This window comes from Macaca thibetana, chromosome X (assembly GCF_024542745.1).
Source record: "Macaca thibetana thibetana isolate TM-01 chromosome X, ASM2454274v1, whole genome shotgun sequence".
NCBI lineage: Eukaryota > Metazoa > Chordata > Mammalia > Primates > Cercopithecidae > Macaca > Macaca thibetana.
This window is the reverse complement of record NC_065598.1, coordinates 61,904,063-61,920,130: the sequence shown is the minus strand read 5'-3', so window position 1 is coordinate 61,920,130 and position 16,068 is coordinate 61,904,063. Positions and strand designations below refer to the sequence as shown.

The following is a 16,068-nucleotide window of genomic DNA, read 5'->3' as shown; positions in this document are numbered from 1 at the left end:
GATATACATTGTTCTTACAGCCATCAAAACAGTGGATGGGTAGAGAGATGAGGCTAGAATTCCAGTCACTATATTTAATGGATCTATCAAACATAAAGAATCCTGGTCCTCTGTGTGCCCAACAAAAAGCAAACTAACCACTGTTAGCCCTTCCTCCTGTTTCTCCCAGTCAGTAAAAGCACCATACATTCCACTGTATATATTCCTGAAGAACAGTCAAGGATCACTGGCAGCATAGGCTCAAATCCTAAGGCCTTCTGCACCTTCCTCCCTGAATTGGTCAACCCCAAAGTGAGTACTCACCCAGGCCCAAAAGACTCTCCACCCCTGTTCTGTAGGTTATCGCAACTGAGTTAATAATTTAAAAGGACCCATCTGGGCTCTAGGTAGCTCTGCATTAGCTGTCAATGTGCTCTTACCATTTATCTTTTCTGGGACGGACATGTACTGAAAATGCCTGGGAACTACTAGCAAGATGTCAACCCTGTGATGGGAAGACTGGCAAAAGAGTACAAAGAGACAGTACAAACACAGGCTCAAGTTGCAATACCAGGGCCTCTCCCACTGGACCCAACATCTTCCCCCATACCCATGTCCATTCTCAAAGTGAACTCTAGCCCTCTCTCCCAGAAACTCCCTCACTTCTGTACTTTTACAGTTTCCTCTTCCCACTGCATTTGGCCCTTCCCCATGGTTCCTAGAAATCCCTCAGCCTTCACCAGTACCCCATGAGAAGGCCAGTGTTAGCTGGAAAGCAGAGTATTAGCAATATCCTTAACCTTCTGTGTGCTCCTGGGAGTTACTTCCTCTTCTCTGAATTTAAATTTACTTACTTGGAGCCTGAGATTAATAATCTCCATTTTGCATGCTACATATGAGTAGTGAGAGTTGAGTTCAAGCCAACAAATATTTATTAAAACCTGTCTACGATATGTCAGGTATCAGGGATGTAGAAATGAAACAAATATTTTCCCTGCCCTCAGGAAGCTTACAACCTAGTTGGATAATTAAGTGAAAGAGAGTCAAAAAGGCAGGACACTGTGGAGGTTGGGTGGTGAGGTTTCTGAAAGCTTTAGAAGTTTCTAGACAGTGGTGAGATACAGAAAGTAGTAGAAACTACCACTAGGAAGATTTTTGAATCCACTTCCTGCCTCCCAGGCAACTTCAAGGCAGGTTTCCTTGGCTCTAAGCCCTCCCACGGCTGGGTACTTGGGAGGGGTGCAAGTAAACACAAGTAAGCATTTGAGATCCACTATTTAGGTGTCCAAGATTCAGCCTGTCCTTTGAGGATCTGGAAGTTCAGATTGTCCATACCTTGGTCATATCTCACTGACCAGTGAGGCATGATTTATAGAGAAAAAGCAGTGAGGTGGCAGGGAGATACCACCAAACTGAGGAGCTGTACACCTAGGTACTAGACCTAGCTCTGGCTCTAAAGTGGCTTCAGGAGTCCCCATCTGTGTCATCAGCAGGAAGTGCAGGGTGAACTAGGTTTCATAGTTTTTCAACTGTGCTCTCAGCATCCTGAAGTTCCTCAGGGACACCTTAGGCAGAGCAAGGGATCATAAGGAATTAATCAGGGAGCTTCTTGGACTGTAGTCTTTATTCTTAATAATTCTACTTGAATTGCTTTCATAGGCATCCATGTGTGTTATCATTGGAAGAAAAGCTGAGTCTACACAAGTTGAAAATCACCATGCTATGAATGACTTCTGATTATGCTTGTTTTTGACTTTGCTGGGCTGTGGGTCTAACTCTCTGTGAAAATTTAAGCAAATTCTATAACCATTTCAGGTTTTGGTGGCTATCATTTCTTCCTCACTGAGAGGAGAACTTGGCTCACACCTGTGGCCCCCAACCTCTCCACCACTAGGACCATCTCATCATGTTTCCTGCACCGGGACTCATATTTGGGAAATTTTTGTCTGCTGAACAGGTTGAATTTTTTTTAATAATCCAGTTTCCCACTTTTTCATGATTCAGAGACACATAAAGACCAGTCAAAGCCTTTGATCACCATGAGACAAGCTGTGCTTCCGAGCCCCCCAAAAATTGATATTTGAGTGAAGCTTGCGATGCAGCTTTATTGTGGGCAAATGTACAATTTCTGCTATTCCTCTTACAATATCAGAAATCATTCCCCACCCTCCACTGCTCTCTTAGAGGGTCTAGGTTGGAATCCACCAAGGAGGAAGATTTGGTTTCTACGACCCCTTTCCAGCTTTGCTATGCCTGGGGGTGTTAATAGAATAAGGGACAGGAGTCTGAAGGGAAGGGTTTATTGCCACCTGCATGGAGACAAATGATAACAAAGACTATACAGGTTTAGGCAGGGTCTGTCTCCAGCTTGTTTGGTAGGGAACAGCCAAGCCAATGTGGCTCCTCTGTTGCTTCCCATATGCTGCTTCTGCCTTCCCACTGACTCATTCTGCCCAAATCTTCAATTGCAGTGCTGAAGACCATCAAAGGATGTCATGAGTTTCAGCTTCAGGAGGATGAAGACAAAGAAGCAGATGCCCAGAAGGACACTGAAGTGGAGGCCCCACCCACCCAGACAGAGGCACAGGTCAAGCCAGCCCAGGAGATCAAGAAGCAGGCTCAGCCAGCAGAGATGCAGACTGAAGTTGCCCAGGAGATGGCCAATGCATAAGCTGAGCCTATGGAAACATAGGATGAACCAGTTGATGCAAAAGCCATGCTGGCCCACATGCAGTTCAAGCTAGCCAAGCTAACCACAAAGCTAAGACAAAGGCCAATGCAAAGGCCAACATGGCCCTGGCACTAACTGAACCAGTTGAGGTACAGGCTAAGTTACCTAAGATAAAATTCAAGCTGACTCTGGTGCTCTCTGTGACTGTGAGGTACAGGTGAACTCACCCAAGACAAAGGTCAAACTAGCCCCTGCACTTGTTGAACCAGCTGAGTCACAGGCCAAGCCAGTCAAGGTGCAGGCTGAACCCACTGAGTTATGGTTCAAACTATGGGAGGTGCAGGCTGAGGAACATACTGAAGCAGCCAAGGGGCAGGCCAAAGTAGCTGAGAAACAAGCCCAGCTAGCTGATGAGCCGCCTAAGTCACAGGCCAAAGCAAATGAGCAGCAGGCCCAGGGGCAGCCTGAGGCACAGGTGGAAGCTGCCAAAGGAGCAAACAGAATCTGCTGGAAAACAGGTCAAACCAGCCCAGGAACCAGTTAAGGAACCGGTAGTGGCACAGGGCAAATTAGCCAAGAAGCAATCCAAAAATGCCAATAAACAGGCTGAGGCATAAGCCAAGTTATCCAGGGTGTAAGTATGGTCTGTACCATCCCAGGTGCAAACTGAGGCACTGGCCAAGGCATCCAAGGAACAGGCTGACACACAGGTCAAACCAGCTGAAGTACAGACTCAACAAGCCAAAAAGCAGGCCAAACCTGATAAAAAGTAGGCTGAGGCACAGACTAAACCAGCCAAAGAACATCTGAGCCATATGAGGAACAGGCCATACCAGCCAACAAACAGGCTCAACCACTCAGGAAGGAAGTTGAGCCAGGTGAGAATCAGACAGAGGCACAGGAGGAGCTGACTGAAGTCCAGGCAAAGAAGCAGGCTGAACGCCCCAAGATTCAGGGTGAAATCTGTGAGGTATAGACTGAGCTGGGCAAGGCACAGGCTAAGTCAGCTGAAGAGCAGACCAGAGAGCATGCTGAGCTACAGACCGAAGTAGCTAAGATAGCAGTTGAGGTGACTGAGGCTCAGGCCAAACCAACTGAGGAGTAGAGCAAGGAACAGCATAAACTGGGTGAGCCAACCAAGCCACAGCCCAAGCCACCTGAAAAGCAGCCTGACCCAACAAATGTACAGGCTATGCCAGTCACCACGGCACTGTCACCATCAGAACCTATTGCATGCCCCAAGGAATCAAGCCAGCCAGCACTGAACCACAAACACTCAGGTTTCTGTCATTCTGCAGGTCAAGTCAATCGTGTCCAGCTCATCCTCAGAGATGGGTCTGAGGCACCAAAAATCCTTCTCCTCCAAGTTGAGGTGATAGATGGAACTGGCCAGGGAGCCCTCACAGGCATCTGCTCAGGCAGTGAAGCAAGAAAGAGCACAAGTCAATGCCTGCATGCAAGGTTTGACATGTTCTGCTCTGCTATCTGATGGTGGCCTTCTCAGCAATTTAAAACCTCAGATCATAAGGACCCTTAGGGAGGTTAACAACCCATTCTCTTGCTAGAGTATGTAAGGATCTTTAAGGGTCCATTTTAAATGGGCAAAGGGAGTATCCAACTCACTCTGAATCCTGGGCATCCTTTTGGAACTGTTGGGTGCTCGCTAGTAAAGAATCTCACCAGTTGTGGTTGGGTAGGCAAGTGGGCCACACAGGGCTGCAGGGCCTGAACCTGGCTTAGGGTACCATGGAACGGCATACTGGTTGGGCTGGCTTGCTTCTCTGGATTCTGCCCTCCTGCTGTGCCAGATGCCTACTGGCTCTGTAGTAGAACCTGGCTTCTTCTATAGGGGTGAGGCCAGCCCATTTCATCCTTCTATGGACTGGGACTAGAAGTATGCATGACTAGAAACTAGGTAAGAGAGAGAAAGGGGATAAGTTTGGAGTAGTTGCTCTGCATCCTGGGTCCCCCACCCACCCTACCCCATAAAGTGTATAGACCACAGGTATTTCCAGAACGATTTCCACAGCTTTAAGAATGGCACTTTGGTTTCAGGCAGGAAATGGCCATTGTTCAGTTTGACTGCAGGCTAATTGCTAGAAGAGACCATAGCTTTCAGTTGGTTCAAAATTTGCATCTTACAGAAGAGGAAGAAGGCCCAGGGTCACATAGCACATTTTAATTCTAGTGGCAGAGCCAGGTCTGAAAAACAGTAGTCCAGATTCTATAATTTTATTCTGGATATTTTTTCTTCAGGAAATGAAGGTGAATTATAAACAACCAAAGTCTGAGAAAGGGTATTGCATAGTGATTTAAGACACAGGCTCCAGAACCATCTTGCTTCTATTCAAACATCAGTTCTTGTTGCTCTGAAGCTGTGTGACTTTGTGCTATTTACTTATACCCAGCCTGTTTCCTTATCTTGTAAATGAGGATATTAATATCTAAGACTATTATAAGGATTAAATGATATAATACATTTAAGAGCTACTAAAGGACCCCTGGCACAGAGTATGCACTCAATGACATATTAACCAGTATTTTCTGGCAAACTTGGTGAGGTATATTTTATTTCAAATAGGGACATGTGAGATAAACATACTCATCTAGGATGTGGCTGAAGATTCAACATAATAACTGATGTGTTGTGTGATCTTGGATGGGCAACTTTATTTCTCCATGCCTCTGCTCTTCATCTATGTAATGAGGATAATTACTGATAAGAAGTGATAGTGAGGGGTTGTGTATAACACTACTTTGGGGAATAAAAAGAAGTTCACAGGGGTGAGGAAAAGAATGGTTATATAATTGATAGGGTGATTGGTTGGAAGTGGGAAACACATTTAGCATAGGAGAATTCAGACTTGCAGTGATCAAACCATGTTTGCCTTTTCCATAGAATAGAGAAGTATAGGGCACAGGGGAGCAAATCCAGGATTCTCAGTTCTCAGCCACATAATGGCATTGAAACTGGCTCAGGACAGTTCTGTCAAGCTGGGATGGAAAGAAAAGTGTATTCAAAGACTTCACAAGTCCTCTTCCATCCCCATCATTGACACTTCTTTCAGACTTTTGTGTTCTTTAATGATCCTCTCAAACTCCCAGTGGTCCAAGCATATAGCACATAGCCTGATCCTCTTGTTATTCTCCTTCTCTCCCCTCATAATTCCCCTATATCCACTGTCACTCACATCCATGCCCCACCATTATGCATAGGTCAGGCCCTTCATCAACTCTCACCTGGACTAATATATCCTAATATAGCTTCTCACAATTCTATCCTCCCTATTGACAGACAAATTTTCTCAGATAATAGGAGTATTAAAATAAGAGGCAAAAAGGAGAAATTATTGTAATGAATAATGAGGAAACATTTTCCGGGAATCTAGAAAAGAGACCACAGGTGAATAGTGATCAAAGTGCTCAATAGGGAGATAAAGTAAAGCATCTGAACACATCGTAGTAAAATTTAAGCATATTAAAAAGAAAGAGAAAAAATGTAAAAGCTAGCTGAAGAAAGAAAAGCTCATCTCCAAAGGAACAATAATCAGATTAAACTTAAACTTCTCAACAGGAATATGGGATGCAAGAATTGTAGCTTCTATGACACTGTTCTAAGCACTTTACATATATTAAATCAATTCCCTAGAAACTCTATGGAGTAGGTACTATTATTATTCATTTTGTAGATGGAAAAACTGAGAAAGAGAAAGGCTAAATAACTTATACAAGTTTATACATCTAGTAAGTGGCAGAGCCAGGACTTACTTAAAACCAGGCGGTTTGGTTCTAGAATCCATGCTTTTAACCACTATACCATATAGCCTGTATTGAAGTAACATTTGAGAAGATTTTAAATGAAATAATTTTATGCTTTTGGTTCTCATCAAAATAACATAAACTCACATTTCTCTGATCTTTCCCTATTACTACACTTAAAAACCCTGGAAGTAACACAATAGACAATTATAAAAGAACTCAAGAAGTTGAAAAGAGGAAGGCAGACTGACTAGATATTTCAATCTTGATGAATGACAATACAGTGAATTCCTTGAATTTTTCTTTCTCTTTTCTTTTCTTTCTTTTTTTTTTTTTTTTTTTTTTTTATCTTCTATATATCCTAGGCTGGGCACTGCAACCAAGAACTGCCAACAGTAATAGATTTTGTTGTTGTTGCTGCTGTCGTAAGATAGATGTTGTGGTCTATTTTTTGTTAGAATAGATTTTTTAAGACTAAAGAAAAGATTGTTCTCTCTAGCCAAAGGAAAGGGAAGGGAACAGCAAAGCAGGATAGAAACCATTTTTTTTTTTAACAATGCCATACAACAGCATAACAGAGTGGACAATCCTCTTTTTTGCGGTGCCAGCAGAGATCAGATACAAAGTACTATTTCTCACTCTTCACTTAGTCAGCAGGCAGGCCCAGGTGAGCTCTTTCTGCCTCTGCTAGGAGGGTGCCCGCACACACAAGCAGGGAGTTCTAACTCCTGTACCCCACCCAGTAGCAGCAGGCAGAATCAGGTAAGTGCTTTTCTCCCATGCCAGCATTGTCAATAGAGAAGGAACAGAATGTCCATCTCCTTCCCCACAACTGGAAGCAGTAGAAGACCCACGGTGGTGCCCCCATCTGTAATAATTCATTGTCAGAGGAAACATAGTGAAGAGTTTGGACTCTCACCCCTGTTCAGTGGTGGTAGGCAATGCCCTCACTTTTACAACTAGAGAGTAAGAGGAGAATCTAGGAAAAGAAAGGGAGATTCTTTAAACCTGCATAGGAAGTACTGGGCAGACTCCTGACAGATCCCAAAATGAAACTGATCAGAATCAAGATCCAAAAGGTATGAAAACTGAACCAAAGTATGGAATGCCATCCAGACTTTCAGAGTGGCCTCTGAGTGACACACAAACTAAACAGACTCAAATAGAAATACAAAGGATAGGAAATTTGTAACATTGAAACCACAGCTCTCAAAAGTAGGCCAGGATTCAGTTTAAGTTCATTGTTTCTTTGTTGACTTTCTGTGTTGATTACCTGTCTACTGCTGTCAGTGGAGTATTGAAGTCCCCCATTATTATTGTGTTGCCATCTATCTCACTTCTTAGGTCTTGTAGTAAATGTTTAATAAATTTGGTAACTCCAGTGTTAGCTGCATATATATTTAGACTGTGATAGACCTTTTATCATTATATGATATCCTTCTTTGTCTTTTTTAACTGCTGTTCCTTAAAGTTTGTTTTGTCTGATATAAGAATAGCTACTGCTTTTGGTGTCCATTTGCATGGAATATCTTTTTCCACCCCTTTACCTTATGTTTATATGAATCCTTATATGTTAAGTAAGTCTCTTGAAGACAGCAGATACTTGGTTGGTGAATTCTTATCCATTACGCTATTCTGTATCTTTTAAGTGGAGCATTTAGGCCATTTACATTTAGCATTAGTATTGAGATGTGAGGTACTATTCTATTCATCATGCTAGTCGTTGCCTTAATACCTTTCAATTTTTTTATTGTGTTATTGTTTTATCAGTCCTGTGAGATTTATGCTTTAAGAAGGTTTTATTTTTGTGTATTTTGACTAAGAAGGTTCTATTTTCATGTATTTTCAGATTTTGTTTCAAGATTTAGAGGTCCTTTTAGCAGTTCTTGTAGTGCTGGCTTGGTAGTGGCAGATTCTGTCAGAATTTGTTTGTCTGAAAAAGACTGTGTCTTTCCTTCATTTTTGAAGCTTAGTTTCACTGAATACAAAATTCTTGGCTGACAATTGTTTTGTTTAAAGCTAAAGATAGGACCCCAATCCCTTCTAGCCTGTAAGATTTCTGCTGAGAAATCAGCTGTTAATCTGATTAGTTTTGTTTTATAGGTTACCTGATACTTTTGCCTCACAGCTTTTAAGATTCTTTCCTTCATCTTGACTTTAGATAATCTGATAAATATGTGCCTAGGCAATAATCTCTTTGCAATAAATTTTCTTGGTGTTTTTGAGCTTCTTGTATTTGGATGTCTAGATCTCTAGCAAGGACAGGAAAGTTTTCCTCAATTATTCCCTCAAATATGTTTTTCAAACTTTTAGATTTCTCTTCTTCCTCAGGAACACCAGTTATTCTGAGGTTTGGTCATTTAACATAATCTCAAAATTCTTGGAAGATTTGTTCACTTTTTAAAATTCTTTTTTGTTTATCTTTGACAGATTTGGTTAATTCAAAACCTTGTCTTCCAGCTCTAAAGTTTTTACTTCTGTTTGTTTAATTCTATTATTGAGACTTTCAGTTTTATTTTGCATTTCTCTAAGTGTGTCCTTCATTTCTAGAAGTTGTGATTGTTTTTTATTTATGCTCTCTATTTCTCTGGAGATTTCTTTATTCATATCCTCTAACATTAAAAAATTTTTAAGTTGGTATTCACCTTTCTCTTGTGCCTCCTTGAGTAGCTTAATAATTAACCTTCTGAATTATTCATCTGGCAATTCAAAGTTTCATTATTGGTTTGGATCCATTGATAGTGAGCTAGTGTGATCTTTTTGGGGATGTTAAAGAACATTGTTTTGACATATTACCAGAATTGTTTTTTTGGTTCCTTCTCATCTAAGTAGACTATATCAGAGGAAAGATTTGGGGCTCAAGGGCTACTTTCATATTGTTTTTGTCCCACAAAGTGCTCCCTTGATGTAATGCTCTCTCCCTTTCCCTAGGGATGGGGCTTCCTGAGAGCCAGACTGCAGTGATTGTTATTTCTCTTCTGAGTTTATCCACCAATGGAGCTATCAGGCACTGGGCTGGTACTAAAGAGTGTCTGCAAAGAGTTCTGTGATGTGATCCATCTTCAGGTCTCTCAGCTATGGGGACCAGCACCTACTCCAGTGGAGGTAACAGGGGAGTGAAGTGGACTGTGTGGGACCTTGATTGTAGTTTTGTTTAGTGTGCTGTTTTTCTCTACTGCTGGTTGTGCTGGCTGTAAAATTGTTATGTGGATAGCCTCAGGACCTCTGGCTAGCCAGGATGTTACAGGTGGTGGGATTAGCTGTTGACTTCTCCTCTCATGGGGCAGGATTGTTCTGTTATGAGTTGCTGTAGTGGTTAAGTTGGTTGCCCCTAAGCTAGGAAGTGGCACTTTCAAAAGACAGCATCAGCTGTGGTAGTATAGAGAGCATACAAGCTTACCCTAGGGTTGCCTGGATAAGTACTTGGGTTTCTCAGGTGGTGCATGGGGCCATACAGCTCCCAAGAGATTATGTTTCTTGTCTTTGGCTACCAGTGTGGGTAAAGAAAGACCATCAGGTGGGGAAAGGGTTAGGCATATCTAACCTTAGGCTCTTCTTTGGTGGGGCTTGTTGTGGCCGCTGTGGGGGATGGGGGTGTGTTTCCCAGGCAGATGAACTTATGTTCCCAGGGGATTATGGCTGCCCCTGTTGTGTTATACAGGTCACCAGGGAAGTGGGGGAAAGCCAGCAGTGACAGGCCTCACCCAGCTCCTACTCAGGCAGAAAGGCCAATCTCACTCCTGCCATGCTCCCCCAATGGCACAAGTTTATATCAAGGCAGCTGGTGAGCAGGGCTTGGAACTTGCCCCAGGCTACAAGCATCCTTTCTGAGAAAGCAAACGGATTTTCTTGCTGAGAAAGCAAACAGGGCTTTCAGCTTTGCCCCTCCCCACTGTGGCTTCTGTGCTCTTATCTGTGCTTCTTGTTCACCCCCACCCCCAGATTCTGCCTTGGAAAATTTGCACGTGGTCGAAATTATTACAAAGTTCAGCTGGAAGTTTCCTTCTCCCTGTGGTCTTTCCCCAATTCCACTGGCAGGCCTCCCCAAAGACCCCTGTGAGATAACATCAGAAATGGGTTCTCTGGGCTTCCTTGCGGGCCAGGAGTGCCTACAGGGTCCTTCCCACTGCTTCTTCTACTTTTATATTTCACTTGGCTCTCTAAATTTGTTTCAGTTCTAGGTAAGGTTAAATCCTTCTCCTGTGATCTGGATTTTCAGGCTCCCCACTGAGGATGTGTGTTCAGAGGCAGACTTTCCCCCTCTCACACTTTGGGCACTCAGTTTTTCAGCTCCTTCTCAGAGTTTGCCACAGCACATTCCTTCTTTTAAAGGGTCTGTGAATTCTTTGGTTTTCCTGGTATGTTCCTGCAGTAGTTCTTGGAGCAAAAGTCTACATGCTCTTCTGTCCATCCAAGTGAAACCTGCATCTTGCCTCCTATCCACCACTGTCCTAAAAGTCTAAAAAGGAAATTATTTTTGAGAGAATAGATGTGATGTTTAACTATTCATGGAATTAATGTTTGTGCATTAGTCACAGCAATACAAAGTCTTCCCAAGAATGTGAGTGTAATTTTTATTTATCATCCATGTGTTTTCATATCCTTAGAAGCACAATGTATGCTCAATCAATGTTATTACACTTTGCAACTACTAACGGAATTATTATTTTTGTTTGTTTGGATCATAAAGGCATAGTAATATTTTGATTTTGCAAGTTTACTCCCAACAATTCTAGGTATTTAGTAAGCCCTTTAAGCTAATTGTAAATGATAAACATAATCACAGAATACCTGTGAACATATTCACACTCTTCTCAGAAAGCCTGTCCTTGTAGAAACCAGGCTGTTTGTCAAAAGTGATTGACAAAATCAAGTTTGGTGTCATGTCCTGAAGCTGAGAGGATGTTTAACCTGGCCTGAGAAAACAGGCCCCTACTTCACATCTGCTATCTTTGCCTTTGTCAAAAAATCCTACAAAAAATATGAAACCTCAGAACCTCTCTTTAGAAAAAGTGTAATCCACTGAGTTAGAGCAGAAACAAACTACTGTAACCCAACCTCACACCGCAGCATTTAGTGGAGTCCCCCACCTAGTACTGTAGAATCAGAAACAGGAGCTGATTCTAGCCACAGGGTGCTCTAGCTTTCTCCTTAGCAAGACCCGTATCCCCATAGAAACCAAGTGAGTCAACCAGAAAGCCTGCAGCTTGCAGAGAAGGGTTCCTAGAAAAGAAGGTCTGGCACATGGCCCTATCCTCTATCCTGGTTCCTTTGAAAACCAGCAAAAAATGATACTGGGCCATAAACTGCCTCTTACACTCTGTGCCCACAAAGATGGGAAGCCAGATTTATGGAAAAAAAGGATGAGGTTTCCCTCTATGTTCCAGTTTTCCCTACATCCCCTAAAATAGAAGGTTACATAGGCAGAAAACAGTTTTGCCTGGCTCTTAATATCTAAATCCTTACACTACTAACTTACATAGTATACCAGGCCATCTAATGTTAGCAGCTACCATTTGTCAAGTAACTACTATGTGCCTTGTCACTATCTACACACTTTACAAACATTGTCTCATTTAAATTTGATTTTCACAACAACCCTCTAAGATAGATAATACTCTAAGCCTCATTTTACAAATGAAGAAACCAAGGTTAAGAAACATGCCCAAGGTCTCATAACCTTGAAGTGATAAGGCTGGGATTTGAATGTACATATGACATCCACTCTGCTGTGTTCTCTCTAATACTGAAGACCTGCCTCTCTTTGCCACTTCTCCTACCCAACCTCCCATCTCCAGCAACCCCACATATACTATACCTTATTACACTTCCAACAGTCATCTGCTCAGACTATCACCTATGAAACCTTCTCATCTCAACTACCGGGTTTTTGTCTACTTATTTTGTTAGCTATTGAGAGAAGTATATTTATGTCTTTTGGTTTACTAATCATTTCTTTTAGATCATTTCATTGGTCTAAGCTGCTTTTAAATCTGTCTGTTGAGATCTTTATTTCAATTTTTATACTCTTTTCCTTCTAGAATTCCCATCTGGTTCTTTCAAATCGATTTTAGCTCTCTGGAATTCTCCTCATTTCATCTATCTTTTCTCTTTTTCTTTTCTATTTTCGTGAACATATTAGTCATAATCATTTAAAAGTCCTTGTCTGATAACAGTAATATCTGAAACATCTATGGGTCTGTTTTGTTTCTATTGGCTATTTTTATTCTTTCTCTTTCATGGTAAACCAGAATACCTCTGGTTTCTGGGGTGTTAGCTCTCCAGGGTTTCCAATGGAGAATTTGGCATGTTTACCCTTGATGGGTCCAGAATTTTAATCCTTGACTTCACATAGTTTAATGGAAAAATCTTCACTTTACTTTCTGAAAGCTTTCTATTTAGCTTTTTAGCCTTCTGAGCTCCAGAATTTGGCAAACATCTTAAGGCGAAAACCAGCTATTCATAGGCTCAGTTCTCTACATTTCCCATGTAACTGGGCTCTGTCATATTCTCCTGTTTTGTTTCTCCAGCACCAAGGCACTATCAAAAGCTCTGTTGGTTTCTCTAACTCTCAGCAGCAGCCTTCTGACTGGAGCCATGTCTGTGTTTTCAGCCTAATGCAAACCAGAAAGCAGAAAATACCCACAGAGGAAAAATAGCTGTACAAATGTTAGTTTACCACTGCAGATTTTACAGGCTCATAAGTGGAAGGAGCTTGCCTTATCTCAGATGAGACTTTGAACTGTGGAATTTTGAGTTAATGCTGAAATGAGTTAAGAGTTTGGGGGACTGTTGGGAAGGCATGATTGGTTTTGAAATATGAGGACATGAGATTTGGCAAGGGCCGGGGTGGAATAATATGGTTTGGCTCTGTGTCCCCACACAAATCTCATCTTGAATTGTACTCCCATAATTCCCATGTGTAATGGGAGGGACCCGGCAGGAGACAATTGAATCATGGGGGTGGTTTCCCCCATACTGTTCCCATGGTAGTGAATAAGTCTCACAAATCTGATGATTTTATCAGGGGTTTCCGCTTTTGCGTCTTCCTCATTCTCTCTGCCTACTGCCGTCCATGTAAGATCTGACTTGATCCTCCTTGCCTTCTGCCATGATTGTGAGGTTTCCCCAGCCACATGGAACTGTAAGTCCAATTAAACCTCTTTCTTTTGTAAATTGCCCAGTCTCAGGTATGTCTTTATCAGCAGCGTGAAAACGGACTAAACACACCAACCTACACCATCCTACCTCGGTCTTAAGATGCATGCATCCACACACACCCTCACCTACACTATTTCCCATTCTCTGATTTTGCAACTTGCCTTGCATCCTAACATCAAATCTAAAATGGTCTCTCTGACATTCCAATTTCTTTTTAGTAGCAACATAGCAACAATATTCTGTTGTCTTACTTTGAACCATGATTAGTTAAAATCCCCAGATATCATAACTCCAAAGAGTTGCCAGGCTAGGCCTCCTCCTTTACTTCTCATGGAATTCATTAAAAACATATATATTTTTTAGGTCAGGGGTACATGTGCAAGTTTGTTATACAGGTAAACTTGTGTCTTTTTTTTTTTTTTTTTTTTGTAAAGATTAGTCCATCACATAGGTACTAAGCTTAGTACCCAATAATTATTTTTCCTGATTGTCTCTCTTCTCCCACCCTCCACCCTCAAGTAGGCCCCAGTGTCTGTTGTTCCCCTCTCTGTGTCCATGTGTTCCAATCATTGAGCTCCCATTTACAAGTGAGGGCATGCGGTATTTTGTTAGCTGTTCATGCATTAGTTTGCTAAGTAAAATGGCCTCCAGCACCATCCATGTTCCTGCAAAGGACATGATCTCATTCTTGTTTATAGCTGCATATTCTTCCATGGTCTACATGTACATTTTCTTTATGCAGTCTGTGATTGATGGGTATTTAGGTTGATTCCTTGTCTTTGGTATTGTGAATAGTGCTGGGGTGAATATACACATACATGTGTCTTTACAGTAGAAGTATTTTTATTGCTTTGAGTATATACCCAGTAATGGGATTACTGAGTTTAATAGTAGTTCTGTTTTTACCTCTTTGAGGAATCACCACACTGCTTTCCACCATGACTGAACTCCCACCAACAGTATATAAGTGTTCTCTTGGCAGACAAGTCGGCTCAGGGGAGGCGGCAGCTGCGCGGGGGTGGGGGTGCGGCCCAGGCCCCAGCCCTGCCCGGGGCACGGCTGCAGGGCGGACGGGTGAACCCTGGGTGAGGTGGCCTCTGCTTGCGCGGTGTTGCCGCGCCATTGTTGGGGGAGGGGGCCGCTGCTGAGCGAGGCAGAGTAGGAGACACGCGAAGGCGCCAACGGCGGCGGAGAGGAGCGGAGGCGCCCCACGGGGAACACACTGACTTGTTGCGTGTCCCTCAATGCCAGCTCCAAGCTGGGCCGGCGCGCGGGGTCCGCGCGTCCGACATCTGCGAGGCGGCGTCCGGGGACGCGGTGGCGGTAGCGCCTGCTGCCGTGGAGCCTGCCGAGTTTGATTTCGGAGAAGGTGAGGGCCACCACCTGCAGCACCTCAGCGACCGCGAGATGCCGGAAGATTTAGCTTTGGAGTCAAACCATTCTGATCATCCCAGGGCAAGCACAATTTTCCGGCGCAAATCTCAAACCGATGTGAGAGAAAAGAGGAAGAGCAATCATTTAAACTGTGTATCTCCAGGGCAGCTTACTAAAAAGTATAGCTCACGCTCAACAATATTTCTACATGACAGCACAATCAACCAGTCTAATCTTAGAACCACAGTAAAATGTGTGACCCTAGCAATATATCACCACATAAAGAACCGAGATGCAAATAGATCCCTAGATATTTTTGATGAGAGATCACATCCACTTACACAAGAAAAGATTCCAGAAGAATAGTTTAAGCATGATCCTGAGCACAAATTTATTTACAGATCTGTTCATACGCCTTTTAGTGCCGCACAGCTAACAGCTGAATGTGCAATAGTAACTTTGGTTTACTTAGAAAAAATTTTAACTTATGCTGAAACCGACATTTGTCCCACTAACTGGAAAAGGATTGGTCTGGGAGCCATTCTTCTTGCCTCCAAGATTTGGGACGATCAGGCTGTATGGAATATGTACGACTGCCAGATCTTCAAGGACATTACAGTTGAGGACATGAATGAAATGGAAAGGCATTTTTTTGAGTTTCTTCAGTTTAATATTAATGTTCCTACCAGTGTTTATGCCAAATACTATTTTGACCTTCGCTCCTTAGCAGATGACAATAACCTTAATTTTCTGTTTGCTCCTCTTAGCAAAGAAAGAGCACAGAACCTAGAGGCTATTTCTAGGCTGTGAAGACAAAGACTTGTGTAGAGCCCCTATGAGAAGGTTATATGAGGGGTTATAACGTCACGTCATGGCACCTTTATCTACAAAGATTGGAGAAATATCACCTTTCCTGCTCAAAACCCGGCAAAATTAGTGTTTTCATCAATAGGATGGATCTCGAATTCGAGAGATTTATGGACAACAAGGATTATACTCCATAGAAAAGAATGGGACCTTGTCAATGCAACAAAACATTCTTCTGTCCTTTTAAATGTAAACAGTTACAAAAACGACTCCAAAGTGAAGGTTCCTTTCACACACAGATATTTGCTTACTATGTG

At 42.5% G+C, this 16,068-nt stretch overlaps 1 pseudogene; it reads left to right on the top strand.

Moving 5' to 3' along the window:
• Nucleotides 1-14,962: 14,962 nt before the first annotated feature.
• LOC126945793 (cyclin-Y-like protein 1) lies at nucleotides 14,963-15,806 on the top strand (annotated as a pseudogene).
• Nucleotides 15,807-16,068: the final 262 nt, after the last annotated feature.